The sequence below is a fragment of the Oncorhynchus gorbuscha genome, linkage group LG15 (genome assembly GCF_021184085.1).
Source record: "Oncorhynchus gorbuscha isolate QuinsamMale2020 ecotype Even-year linkage group LG15, OgorEven_v1.0, whole genome shotgun sequence".
NCBI classification, from domain to species: domain Eukaryota; kingdom Metazoa; phylum Chordata; class Actinopteri; order Salmoniformes; family Salmonidae; genus Oncorhynchus; species Oncorhynchus gorbuscha.
The window spans coordinates 19,066,469-19,079,169 of record NC_060187.1 but is presented as its reverse complement, the minus strand read 5'-3'; the positions used below and the strand labels follow the sequence as shown (position 1 = coordinate 19,079,169).

Here is a 12,701-nt window from a genome sequence, read left to right as displayed (position 1 = left end):
GAATGAGGGAGGGACAGGAAGGAAGCAAAGGGAGGACATAAGACTGACATAAGAGGACAGGATATGTAAAGAGATAAATATTGTAGGGAAAAGGAAAGCAGCATGTTAGATATTGAGAGCGAATGAGACATATTAACACGGGTTTCCTGTCTTTGTGTCGATAATGTCTGAGTTAGAAGGTCTAAGGTTAAGATCACCCTTGAGTCCAGTTGATCACCTTACGTCTCCTCTCGATGGATTTCATGACTGGGTTACAGGAGCCGTGTTTGTGCGTGTGCGCGCCATGGTTTGTTTAATAAAAACGGTTGTCAATTATATACAGTAAACGATACATTCAGTTTGTGATATTTCAAAGCACTTAATTAACCCCCAGCGCACTAATCATACATACAGCTCATAATATACACACTTAATTAACCCCCAGCTCACTAATCATACATATAGCTAACAATATACACACTTAATTAACCCCCAGCTCACTAATCATACATAGAGCTCATAATATACACACTTAATTAACCCCCAGCTCACTAATCATACATACAGCTCATAATATACACACTTAATTAACCCGCAGCTCACTAATCATACATACAGCTCATAATATACACACTTAATTAACCCCCAGCTCACTAATCATACATACAGCTCACAATATACACACTTAATTAACCCCCAGCTCACTAATCATACATACAGCTCATAATATACACACTTAATTACCCCCAGCTCACTAATCATACATACAGCTCATAATATACACACTTAATTAACCCCCAGCTCACTAATCATACATAGAGCTCATAATATACACACTTTGTCCCAGGACTACCTGACATAATTAATGCTCCTGCCCAGTTTCAGTTCTCACTATTATTAATGCTCATTTATGAACATTTGAACAGACGTTCTGCTCATAATATACACACTCTAATTAGGACCTGAGCCCAGACCTGCCCCAGGACTACCTAATCAGTCCATCTGACTGTGCTGCTGCTCCAGTTTCAACTGTTCTGCCTTATTATTATTTGACCATGCTGGTCATTTATGAACATTTGAACATCTTGGTCATGTTCTGTTATAATCTCTTAAGCCCGGTTCCCCAGTTTCTTCAGGTTTTGGCCTTTCTAATCATACATGCATTGTTTGCAGGCTGGGTTTCTACAGCACTTTGAGATATCAGCTGATGTACGAAGGGCTATATAAATAAATTTGATTTGATTTGATTTAATTAACCCCCAGCTCACTAATCACTAAGCTCATAATATACTTAATTAACCCCCAGCTCACTAATCATACATACAGCTAATAATATACACACGTAATTAACCCCCAGCTCACTAATAATACATACAGCTCATAATATACACACTTAATTAACCCCCAGCTCACTAATCATACATACAGCTAATAATATACACACTTAATTAACCCCCAGCTCACTAATCATACATACAGCTAATAATATACACACTCACTAATCACTTAATTAGTGAGCTATATCCGTACCCATTGGATACAATGATCATAATATAGTGGCTATATCCAGGAAAGCCAAAGTTCCAACAGCTGGGCTAAAATAGTGTATAAAAGATTTTGCTCTGACTCTCATGTGGATGATGTTAAAAAAATTGTTGGGTCTGATGTGATTAATAAGGAGTTTCCAGACACCGCACTTGATGAACTTATGAAATTGCGTCTTCCAATTATTGATAAACATGCACATGTTAAGGAACTGACTGTTAGAACTGGTGAGGCTACATTGATGATGAGGAATTGAAAAACTATATGGTTGAAAGAGATGTGGCAAAAGGAGTGGCTAATAAGTCTGGCTGTACATCTGACTGGCGGACTTACTGCAAATTGAGAAATTATTTTACTAAATTCAACAAAAAGAAGATCAATGATATAAAGAATGATGGAAAAAAAACGTTAGCATTCTTTAAATGAAATTCTGGCCAGAAAGACATTAAACTCCATCTTTCATTGAATTAGATGGCTTATTCATCACAAAACCCATTGATTTTGGCAATTATTTTCATGATTATTTAATTGGCAAAGTGGGCAAACTTAGGCAGGAAATGCCCATGACAAACAGTGAGCAATTAAATTCATGCATAAAAAAACATGAAAGGAAAGCAGTGCAAGTTTGAATTTTGTTAAGTTGGTGTGGGAGAGGTGGAAAATGATTGTTAACGGTCAATAATGACAAACCTCCTGGCATTGACAACTTAGATGGAAAGCTACTGAGGATGGTGGCTGACTCTATAGCCACTCCGATCTGTCATATTTTTAATCTGAGCCTAGAGGAAAGTCTTTGTCCTCAGGCCTGGAGGGAAGCCAAAATAATTCCGCTACCCAAGAGAGGTAAAGCGGCCTTTACTGGTTCTAACAGCAGACCTGTAAGCTTGCTGCCAGCTCTTAGCAAACTGTTGAAAAAAATTGTATTTGACCAAATACAATGCTATTTCTCTATAAACAAATTAACAACAGACTTTCAGCATGCTTATAGAGAAGGGCACTCAACATGTACTGCACTGACACAAATGACTGATGATTGGTTGAAAGGCATTGATAATAAGAAGATTGTGTGAGCTGTGCTGTTAGATTTCAGTGCAGCCTTTGATATTATTGACTATAACCTGTTGTTGAAAAACGTATGTGCTTTGGCTTTTCAACCTCTGCCATATTGTGGATTCAGAGCTATCTATCTAATAGAACTCAAAGGATTTCTTTAATGGAAGCTTCTATAATGTCAAACATGTAAAGTGTGGTGTACCGCAGGGCAGCTCTCTAGGCCCTCTACTCTTTTATATTTTTACCACCATTTTTACGCATCAGCAACCACAGTTAATGAAGTCACTGAAACCCTTAACAGGGACTACCAGTCTGTTTTGGAATGGGTGACCAGTAATAAACGGGTCCTGAACATCTCTAAAACTATTTGGTACAAATCATTCTTTAATTGCTAGACCTCAGCTGAATCTGGTAATGAGTGATGTGGCTGTTGAACAAGTTGAGGAGACAAAATAACTTAATGTTACCTTAAATTGTAAACGGTCATGGTCAAAACATATAGATTCAATTAACCCCCAGCTCACTAATCATACATACAGCTAACAATATACACACATACTGTACACTCATATGCATACCATAAAATAAGATCAATTTAATCCATTTTAGAATAAGGGTGTAATGTAACATAACAATGTACTTTCCAAATGCACTGTATGGTAAACATCAGGAGAACACCAGAGGGGAAATGTAGAGTACCAGTCAAACGTTTGGACACACCTGCTGCTATTTTCCCAAGGAGGAGAGTGATGGAGTGCTGCATCAAATGACCTGGCCTCCACAATCACCCGACCTGAACCCAATTAAGATGGTTTGGGATGAGTTGGACAAAAACATTTATGTAGTTGTGTCCTTGATCTGTTCTTGTCTATTAATTTCGGTATTATGTCATGTGTTGTGTTTTGTGAGTACCCCAGGAAGAGTAACTGCTGCTTTTGCAACAGCTAATGGAGATCCTGATAAAATACAAAATATCGCAGAGTGAAGGAAAGGCAGCCAGCAAGTGCTCAGCATATGTGGGAACTCCATAAAGATTGTTGGAAAAGCATTCAAGGTGAAGCTATTTGAGAGAATGCCAAGAGTGTTCAAAGCTGTCATCAATGCAAAGAGTGGCAACTTTGAAGAATCTCAAATATATATTTTTTTATTTAACACTTTTTTGGTTACTACATTATTCCAAATGTTTTGATGTCTTCACTATTATTCTACAATGTAGAAAATTAGTTAACATTTTTTTTTTACTTGAATGAGTAGGTGTGTCCAAACGTTTGACTGGTACTGTACATTTCCCCTCTTCTCCTCTGGTGTGCTCCTGATGTTTACCATATAGTGCATTCGGAAAGTACCTTTTTGTTACGTTACACCCCTGTTATAAATCAAATCAGATTTATTTATATAGCCCTTCTTACATCAGCTGATATCTCAAAGTGATGTACAGAAACCCTGCCTAAAACCCCAAACAGCAAGCAATGCAGGTGTAGAAGCACGGTGGCTAGGAAAAACTCCCTAGAAAGGCCAAAACCTAGGAAGAAACCTAGAGAGGAACCAGGCTATGAGGGTTGGCCAGTCCTCTTCTGGCTGTGCCGGGTGGAGATTATAACAGAACATGGCCAAGATGTTCAAATGTTCATAAATGACCAGCGTTATAATAATAATCACAGTAGTTGTCGAGGGTGCAGCAAGTCAGCACCTCAGGAGTAAATGTCAGTTGGCTTTTCATAGCGATCATTAAAAGTATATCTACCGCTCCTGCTGTCTCTAGATAGTTGAAAACAGCAGGTCTGGGACAGGTAGCACGTCCGGTGAACAGGACAGGGTTCAATAGCCGCAGGCAGAACAGTTGAAACTGGAGCAGCAGCACGGCCAGGTGGACTGAGGACAGCAAGGAGTCATCATGCCAGGCAGTCCTGAGGCATGGTCCTAGGGCTCAGGTCCTCAGAGAGAGAGAAAGAAAGAGAGAATTAGAGTGAGCATACTTAAATTCACACAGGACACCGGATAAGACAGGAGAAGTACTCCAGATATAACAAACTGACCCTAGCCCCCCGACACAAACTACTGCGGCATAAATACTGGAGGCTGAGACAGGAGGGGTAAGTGACCCCATCACAGATTACTGTGGCCCCATCACAGATTACTGCACCTGTACATAGCCCACCTATAATTTAGCCCAAACAACTACCTCTTTCCCAACTGTATTTATTTTATTTATTTATGTTGCTCCTTTGCACCCCATTATTTTTATTTCTACTTTGCACATTCTTCAATTGCAAATCCACCATTCCAGTGTTTTACTTGCTATATTGTATTTACTTTGCCACCATGGCCTTTTTTGCCTTTACCTCCCTTATCTCATCTCATTTGCTGACATCGTATATAGACTTGTTTATACTGTATTATTGACTGTATTGTTTGTTTTGCTCCATGTGTAACTCTGTGTCGTTGTATGTGTCGAACTGCTTTGCTTTATCTTGGCCAGGTCGCAATTGTAAATGAGAACTTGCCTACCTGGTTAAATAAAGGTGAAATAAAATAAATAAATAAAATAAAAATCTGATGATACCCTCAGACAGGGCCAAACAGGAAGGATATAACCCCATCCACTTTGCCAAAGCACAGCCCCCACACCACTGGAGGGATATCTTTAACCACCAACTTACCATCCTGAGACAAGGCCAAGTATAGTCCACAAAGATCTCCCCCATGGCACATGGGGGGGGGGGGGTGCCAACCCACTCAAGTGACGCACCCCTCCTAGTGACGGCGTGGAAGAGCACCAGTAAGCCAGTGACTCAGCCCCTGTAATAGGGTTAGAGGCAGAGAATCCCAGTGGAGAGAGTAGAACCGGCCAGGCAGAGACAGCAAGGGCGGTTCGTTGCTCCAGAGCCTTACTGTTCACCTTCACACTCCTGGGCCAAACTACACTCAATCATATGATCCACTGAAGAAATGACTCATCAGTAAAGACTTAAAGATCGAGACCGAGTCTGCGTCTCTCACATGGGTAGGCAGACCATTCCATAAAAATGGAGCTCTATAGGAGAAAGCCCTGCCTCCAGCTGTTTGCGTAGAAATTCTAGGGACAATTAGGAGTCCTGCGTCTTGTGACCGTAGCGTACAACATTTATTAATTAATTAATCTACACACAATACCCCATAACGAGAAATTAAAAATGTCAGTGATCTACATACATATTCAGACCCTTTTCTGAGACTTGATATTGAGCTCAGGTGCATCCTGTTTCCATAAATCATCCTTGAGATGTTTCTACAACTTGAATGGAGTCCACCTGTGGTAAATTAAATTGATTTGACATACTTTGGAAAGGCACACACCTGTATATATAAGGTCCCACAGTTGACAGTGCATGTCAGAGCAAAAACCAAGCCATGAGGTTGAAGGAATTGTCTGTAGAGCTCCGAGACAGGATTGTGTCGAGGCACAGGTCTGGGGAAAAGTACCAAAACATTTCTGCAGGATCGAAGGTCCCCAAGAACACAGTGGCCACCATCATTCTTAAATGGAAGAAGTTTGGAACCACCAAGACTCTTCCTAGAGCTGGCTACCCAGCCAAACTAAGCAATCAGGGGAGAAGGGCATTGGTCAGGGAGGTGATCAAGAACCCGAATGTCCCTCTGACAGAGCTCCAGAGTTCCTCTGTGGAGAAGGGATAAACTTTCAGAAAGACAACCATCTCTGCAGCACTCCACCAATCAAACCTTTATGGTAGAGAGGCAAAGCGGAAGCCACTCCTCAGTAAAATGCACATGACAGCCCGCTTGGAGTTTGCCAAAAGGCACCTAAAGGACTTTCAGACCACGAGAAACAAGATTCTCTGGTCTGATGAAACCAGGATTGAACTAGACGGCCTGAATACAAAACGTCAAGTTTGGAGGAAACCTGACACCGTCCCTACGTCGAAGCATGGTAGTGGCAGCATCATGCTGTGGGGATGTTTTTCAGTGGCAGGGGCTGGGAGACTAGTCCACATCAAGGGAAAGATGAACGGGGCAAAGTACAGAGAGATCCTTGATGTAAACCTGCTTCAGAGCGCTCAGGACTTCAGACTGGGGTGAAGGTTCACCTTCCAACAGGACAACAACCATAAGCACACAGCCAAGACAACGCAGGAGTGGCTTCGGGACAAGTATCTGAATGTCCTTGAGTGGCGCAGCTAGAGCACAGGATCGAACATCTCTGAAGAGACCTGAGAATAGCAACACTCCCCATCCAACCTGAAAGAGCTTGAGAGGATCTGCAGAGAAGAATGGGAGAAACTCCCCAAATACAGGTGTGCCAAGCTTGTAGTGTCATACCCAAGAACATTTGATGCTGTAATCGCTGCCAAAGGTGCTTCAACAAACTACTAACTAATTGCTTTAAATACTTATGTAAATGTGATATTTCAGTTTTTTTAAATATAAATTTGCAAACCTTTCTACAAACCAGTTTATGCTTTGTCATTATCGGTTATTGTGTGGAGATTGATGAGGGGGGAAAACTATTTAATCCATTTGAGAATAAGGCTGAAATGTAACAAAATGTGTAATGATGACCCTGATCTCTGAAGGGAGAGACAAGACACACAGAGGGGCTGTCACAAACCACCCGAGGCATGATGTCATGAATGTGTTTCAGTAAAACCACCCGGGGCACTTTGACATGGCGACATGAATGACACCCGACATGTGGATAGACATGAGACCTGACACTAACAGGAGAATAAAGAATACATGAGAACCTAGAGGTGACTAACACCGTCTAAACATTAACTTACTAACAGCCCACTAACATCAGATAAACAGATTGATCGCTTTGGATAAAATTATAAGATGAAATATCATTTAGATTATTGATAGGTGGCCATTGGAATTACGCAAAGCTGATTCTTTCACAGTATTGGTGTGATCCATGTAACGTCTACTGTAATTATCCTGATCTGAGTGTTTCAAAATGATAATTAAAATGATCTCAATCACACTTAAATCATTTTGATCCTCATCAGATGGCATCCCAGTTATTGATGGCCACTGATAGCCACCATCCGTATAAGGATGTTCAAGGTTAGCGCATGCTAAAACGATTCTATAATACGTAAAAGCATCACAGGTAATCTTCACAAAATAATGCATTTCCTTCATAATATCACGGTCCGTACGCACCCATTTCCACAGTCCTTCTCCATGCTCTCTTTCTCTCTCGCTCTCCTGTCTCTATCCCTTCTCCCCCTCTCTCTCTACCTGGTCCCTCTCTCCCTCATTCTCTTACACCCTCTCTCATCTGTCTTTCTCTATCTCCCTCACTACACCCCCCCTCTCTCTCTCGGAGGGGGGAGCAGAGCGGTGGTATCGACTAACCATCAAATCTCCTATCTGCGCGGTGGGCCATTTCTCCCTGTCTCAGCAGTCCACACCTCCTCCATTATAGGCCATAATCTCATCTACACAGGCAAATGACCCTCAGAGAGAGGGAAGGGGTAGAGAGAGACAGGGAGAGAAAGAGATATACCCTTTTAGGATTAAAAACAGGAGGGAATTCTTAAGAACATCAAATAAATATTATCCAACTTCTTGTTGCTTTTCTCCATCCGTCTCATTCTCACCTCAACCTGCCTTTCTATCTCCCCCTGCTCTGCTCTCTCTGAGCTTGCTAACCTCCACTCCCCCTTCCACTGACCCATGACAGTGATGTCTACTTCCCGTGTTGTCTCCATGTACTTCCTGTGTTGTGTCCGTGTACTTCCAGTGTTGTGTCCGTGTACTTCCAGTGTTGTCTCTGTGTACTTCCCGTGTTGTCTCCATGTACTTTCTGTGTTGTGTCCGTGTACTTCCCGTGTTGTCTCCGTGTACTTCCCGTGTTGTCTCCGTGTACGTCCCGCGTTGTCTCCGTGTACTTCCTGTGTTGTTTCCGTGTACTTCCCGTGTTGTCTCCGTGTACTTCCCGTGTTGTCTCCGTGTACTTCCCGTGTTGTCTCCGTGTACTTCCCGTGTTGTCTCCGTGTACTTCCTGTGTTGTCTCTGTGTACTTCCTGTGTTGTCTCTGTGTACTTCCCGTGTTGTCTCCGTGTACTTCCCGTGTTGTCTCTGTGTACTTCCTGTGTTGTCTCCGTGTACTTCCCGTGTTGTCTCCGTGTACTTCCCGTGTTGTCTCTGTGTACTTCCTGTGTTGTCTCCATGTACTTCCTGTGTTGTCTCTTTATGTCTCCCACCTTGGATCTCTCCTGACCCTCAACATCTCCTGCCAACAGTTATGGTTGTCGTTGGTTACACTATTGACTGCTAAATCTTATAGGACCGTTATCAGAGAGAGAGAGATGGAGAGAGAGGGAAAGAGAGTGCGTGTGCGCAAGAGAGGGAGAAAGAAGATGAGGGAAAAAGAGACGAAGGAGTGAGTGAGAAAGAAAGTATGACAACATAACCAACAAAAATGGGTCACAACTCCTGCAGTTCTGTCGCACGCTGTGTATGTACATATTCAATGGTAGGCTTCGAGGGTGGTAGGTATAGCTTATCTCTTGGCAATAGTACTGTAGACTACTTCTACTACCTCAACCCAGAGTCTCTCAGAGCGTTCAGTCAGCCCACTGACACCCCTATCAGATCATGAGTCATCAAAGCCAAAGGAACTAAATAATATTAACAAATGCTATAGATGGAAGGAATGTAGTGTGGAAACCTACCAAAAAACAATTAAGCAACACCAATATTCAATCCCTTTTTAGACAACTTCCTGGACAAAACTTTCCACTGTAATAGTGAAGGTGTAAACTTGGCAGTAGAAAATCTTAACAGTATATTTGACCTCTCAGCTTCCCTCTTAAATAAAAAAAAATCAAACAGAAAACAGAAGAAAATGAACAACAATGACAAATAGTTTGGTGAAGAATGCAAAAACTGACAAGAAATTGAGAAACCTATCCAACCAAAAAAAATATATTTTATTGATTTAACTAGGACAAGTCAGTTAAGAACAAATTCTTAATTTCAATGACAGCCTAGGAACAGTGGGTTAACTGCCTGTTCAGGGGCAGAACGACAGATTTGTAGCTTGTCAGCTCGGGGATGTGAACTTGCAACCTTCCGGTTACTATTCCAACGCTCTAACCACTAGACTACCCTGCCGCTCCACACTGTAGTGAATCACTAAAACAATACAGAAATACACTATGGAAAAAGAAGGAACAGCATGTCAGAAATCGTCTCAATGTAATTTAAGAATGCATAGACTAACCACTTCTGAGACAATTGGAAAACAATAAACAAACAACAACACGAAGAGTTGTCTATCCAAAGTGGAGATGTATGGGTAAACTACTTCTCCAATCTTTTGGCCCTATAACAAACAACACGAAGAGTTATCTATCCAAAGTGGAGATGTATGGGTAAACTACTTCTCCAATCTTTTGGCCCTATAACAAACAACAACACGAAGAGTTATCTATCCAAAGTGGAGATGTATGGGTAAACTACTTCTCCAATCTTTTGGCCCTATAACAAACAACAACACGAAGAGTTATCTATCCAAAGTGGAGATGTATGGGTAAACTACTTCTCCAATCTTTTTGGCTCTATAACAAAGGACAAACAGCGAAAAAACATATGCATGATCAAATACAAATCTTCGAATCAACTATTAAAGACCATCATATTCTCAAATTACATTGAATGAACTACAGGACAAAATACAAACCTTCCAACCCATAAAGGCCTGTGGTGTTGATGGTATCCTCAATGAAATGATACAGACAACAAATATCAATTGGCTATATTTAAACTCTTTAACATCATCCTTAGCTCTGGCATCTTACCCAATATTTGGAACCAAGGACTAATCCACTCAATCCACAAAAGTGGAGACAAATTTGACCCCAATAACTACCGTGGGATATGCGTCAACAGCAACTTTGGGAAAATCCTCTGCATTATCATTAACAGCAGAATTGTTCATTTCCTCATTGAAAACAATGTACCGAGCAAATGTCAAATTGGCTTTTTACAAAAGTACTGTATTATAGCTAGTTAGAAGCTAAGCCTGACCAATGTCTTTATACAGCTAAAGGAACTATAAGCTGTAGTGCGGGCTACTACCGCATTGACATTATGGTGGCTAGTAGCTAGCCATCTCCATAATGTCAATTGTTGGGGATTGCTAAAAGTGAAATTAATTAACTTGTGAAGATAAAATATATAAATCATTTTGAGAACAGGGATTTTTAGGTGTGTGCATGATCTTTTTTTGGCTTGCTTATTACCTATCTATATCTGGTTGGATCACTGAGTCTCGAATAATAGCCCAAACAAAACTTCAAAGGCTGGAAGCATCTTGCCAAATGTGCCTACCACTTATCAGAGCCGCTCAGAACGGTCTCCAAAAGCGCTTTGGAGAAATGATGGAGGGGCTACAGCTTATTTCTGCTGCAATCGTTCTGCCAACGTTCAATATGTCTTGGACTGACAAAGCTGATGTCATCACAGCCGCTATGCTTTCTTTACTCCAAATGGTTTGAACCTCATTGTCCATATGATGATATCTTTTGGTCTTTGAGTCTTTTCTTTAATTGTTTTTTTCTTATGGTTTTCATTATTTAAGTTGTGTTACAGGTGCTGGACCATAACCTTTGCATGTAATTATGTTTGGGTACAACCAGACATGGACTCACCTCAACATTAGAGAATTTGTTACGTCTGGATGTATTTGAACAACTCAAATTAATCTCAGAATCTGAGAATAACAAGAGTGGAAGTCTGTTAGAGCTATTGCAATGCCAATAATATGATTGTGTTGCCAGCCACATACAACAGAGTTTTCTGAAACACTGAATAGTTGAATGTTGTGTTGTTTCCAATGTACAGGTTTGGCATACATGAAGAATCAGCTTGACACAATCACACAGGACAAGACTGAGCATCTAAGGCAGCATTCCTCTGATGAAGAGGACTTCTTCTCATCACTGACAACCAAACGGTCAGAAGGTACAAGGGAGCTGGATGGGTATCATGCTAGTCCATTGGACAAAATTCTTTACCACATTTTCTTCCTGTACATAAAGAAGTTGTCCCTCAAACTCAACACAGGCCTGCCTGCATCTGACGCCTGTGAGTGTCTTTTTAGCTGTGCTGGACTCCTCGTCACTGCAAAGCGAGCCAGGATAGACTCAATTAACTTAGAAAATCAGTTCCTACTGAAACTGAATGGCAAATTCAGAGAGAAGTGAAGTGAGTTAAGTGTTCGATCGGTAGTTCCACAGAAAATATGCCTTTTGAACATTGTATATCATTTGTATATCAGCTGTGCTGGATCTTATCTTGTTGGTTATTATCTGGTGTTTTATGAAACATTTAGCCTGTCACGCGTTACATGTAAACAATATTACATATAGAGTTGTATATAGAAAAGTTTAAAAAAATTATATTCATTTGTTAGTGAAGCTTGCATTCAATTGCCACACCCTTTTCACATGAACTTCCATTCTTGTAAAAGGAGAATAAAAATATGTCATGTATTGTCATGTTATGTCTTGTTCCTGTTCTTTCTCTTCACTTCGTTTCCCCCTGCTGGTCGTATTAGGTTACCTTCTCTTCCTTTCCTTCCCCCAGCTGTTCCTCGTCTCCTCTAACTACCTCGTTTACCCTCTCCCACCTGTTCCCCTTTTTCCCTCTGATTAGGTCTCTATTTCTCTCTCTGTTTCTGCTTCTGTCTTTGTCAGATTCTTGTTTGCTTCACCCTTGTCCCGTCCTGTCGTATTCTGCCTCTTCATCAGATGCTACGTGTGATCAGGTACCTCTGTCCTCTACAACCCGTGCCTACCCGGAGAGACCAGCAGTCTGTTGCCGCTAACCCTGCTATTCTCCTCTGCTGCTAGAAGGGGACTCTCCTGTAAAGATCAGAGGACTTTATGATTTATTTGTCGCCCTCTCTGCGGGTTGTCTATTTTGTCAATCGATACCTCTGAAGAGGATCTATGTCTTCCCTGTGTTTGGACATTAAAAGACTCTGTTTCTGTTAAACCGCTTTTGGGTCCTCACTCACCTGCATAACAGAAGAATCTGACCAAGAATGGACCCAGCGACTTCGGATCCTCTCCACTCAGCCGTCGAGATCCAGGGAGCGATGCTAGGCAGAC

The 12,701-nt window shown here is 41.3% G+C and overlaps 1 long non-coding RNA gene across 1 annotated transcript in view; it reads left to right on the top strand.

Annotated features, from left to right (window-relative positions):
* Positions 1–12,163, top strand: part of LOC123997506 — a 34,400-nt gene extending 22,237 nt beyond the window's left edge. Inside the window, exon 3 of the long non-coding RNA XR_006832125.1 lies at positions 11,431–12,163. This is a non-coding gene — a long non-coding RNA (uncharacterized LOC123997506). The remainder of the gene's footprint in view (positions 1–11,430) is intronic.
* The last annotated feature ends 538 nt before the right edge of the window (positions 12,164–12,701 follow it).